Source organism: Arachis hypogaea, chromosome 3, assembly GCF_003086295.3.
Source record: "Arachis hypogaea cultivar Tifrunner chromosome 3, arahy.Tifrunner.gnm2.J5K5, whole genome shotgun sequence".
In the NCBI taxonomy this organism is placed as follows: Eukaryota; Viridiplantae; Streptophyta; class Magnoliopsida; order Fabales; family Fabaceae; genus Arachis; species Arachis hypogaea.
Window position 1 is genome coordinate 39,283,295 of NC_092038.1, and position 2,205 is coordinate 39,285,499.

A 2,205-nucleotide genomic window follows, 5' to 3' on the forward strand; every position below is an offset into this window, starting at 1 on the left:
TGAATTTAGCGCCAAATTTTAAGTTTGTTGTCAATTGCATGATTTTAATTGTCTTGCAATTTTCGAAACACATGCATTGTGTTCTTGATGATCTTCAAGTCGTTCTTGATGAATTACCTTGTTTGATCTTCATGATTTATTGATTTGCACTGCATGATGTTCTACATATGCATTCTTGCATTCATATGGCCCAAACATGAGAAAGTTCTAACTTTGGTGTCCTCCATGTTTTCTTTCATTAAGAAAACTGAGTTTTTGATGTTCATCTTGATCTTCAAGATTGTTCTTGGTGTTCATCTTGACGTTCATAATGTTCTTGCATATATCTTGTGTTTTGATTCAAGAATTATATGTTTCGACTCATTTTGTTGTTTTTCAAAATTGAAAACATATCTTCTTGAATAAAGGATTTAGCAAAATGAAGATCCAAGAACATAAAGCAGAGGAATCACAGAGAAAAAGCTGGGCGTTCAAAATGCCCAGTGAAGAAGGAAAACTGGCGTTTAAACGCCAGCCAGGGTACCTGGCTGGGCGTTTAAACGCCCAAACCATGCAGCAATTGGGCGTTAAACGCCCAAAACATGCAACTCCTGGGTGTTTAACGCCAGGATGACACAAGGAGAGGAATTTTATTTTCAAATCAAATCTTTTTCAAATCTTCATAATTTTTCAAAATCAAATCTCTTTCAAATCAAATATTTTCAATCAAGTCTTTTTCAAAATCATATCTTTTCAAACATCTTTTTCAAAAAAAAAATAAATCTTTTTAATTTTCTTTTCAAATCTTTTTCAAAATAAATTTCAATCATATCTTTTCAAACATATCTTTTTCAAATCATATCTTTTTCAAAATTAATTTCAAAATCTTTTCTAACTTCTTATCTTCTCAAAATTGATTTTCAAATCTTTTTCAACTAATTAATTGACTTTTTTGTTTGTTTTACTATTTCTTATCTTTTTCAAAACCACAACCAATTTTTCAAAAATTTATTTTAAATTTTATTCTTTTTATTTTCGAAAATTCTCCCCCCTCTCTTATCTTTTTCTATTTAAACACTAACATTCCTCCTCCATTGTCAATTCGAACTCCACTTCTCTTTGTGTGTTCGAATTCTTCCTTACCTACCTCATCCTTCCATTCTTATTTTCCTCTAACACCTCAAGGAATCTCTATACTGTGACATAAAGGATTCCATATTTTCTTTATTTTCTTCTCTTTCATATGAGCAGGAATAAAGATAAAGACATACTTGTTGAAGCTGATCCTGAAGCTGAAAGGACTCTGAAGAGGAAGCTAAGAGCAGCTAAAGCACAAAACTCTGAAGAGGACCTCACTGAATTTTTTGAAAAGGAAGTAGCAAAAGAAACAATTATGGCCGAACCAAACAATAATGCAAGGAAGATGCTTGGTGATTTTACTACACCAACTTTCAACTTTTATGGAAGAAGCATCTCAATCCCTGACATAGGAGCAAACAATTTTGAGCTAAAGCCTCAATTAGTTTCTCTACTACAACAGAACTGAAAGTTTCATGGACTTCCATCAGAAGACCCTTATCAGTTCTTAACTAAGTTCTTACATATCTGTGATACTGTTAAGACCAATGGAGTTTATCTTGAAGTCTACAAGCTTATGCTTTTCCCTTTTGCTGTAAGAGACAGAGCTAGAACATGGTTGGACTCACAATCTAGAGATAGCCTGGACTTTTGGGATTAGCTGGTCACAACTTTCTTAGCCAAGTTCTTTCCTCCTCAAAAGCTGAGCAAGCTTAGAGTTGATGTTCATACATTCAGACAAAAAGATGGTGAGTCCCTCTATGAAGCTTGGAAAAGATACAAGCAGCTGACCAAAAAGTGTCCTTCTGACATGCTTTCAGAATGGACCACATTAGATATATTCTATGATGGTCTGTCTGAATTTTCCAAGATGTCACTGGACCACTCTACAGGTGGATCCATTCACCTAAAGAAAACGCCTGCAGAAGCTCAGAAACTTATTGAAATGGTTGCAAATAACCAGTTTATGTATACCTCTGAGAGGAATCCTGTGAGTAATGGGACGCCTCAAAAGAGAGGAGTTCTTGAAATTGATGCTCTGAACGCCATACTGGCTCAGAATAAAATATTGACCCAACAAGTCAATATGGTCTCTCAGAGTCTGAATGGATTGCAAAATACATCTAACAGTACTAAAGAAGCATCTTC

At 34.4% G+C, this 2,205-nt stretch overlaps 1 non-coding gene across 1 annotated transcript; it reads right to left on the minus strand.

Annotated features, from left to right (window-relative positions):
- Nucleotides 1-1,765: 1,765 nt before the first annotated feature.
- On the minus strand, nucleotides 1,766-1,873 carry LOC112793197 (small nucleolar RNA R71). Its single transcript, XR_003197903.1, has one exon. It is a non-coding gene; the product is annotated as a small nucleolar RNA R71 (small nucleolar RNA).
- Nucleotides 1,874-2,205: the final 332 nt, after the last annotated feature.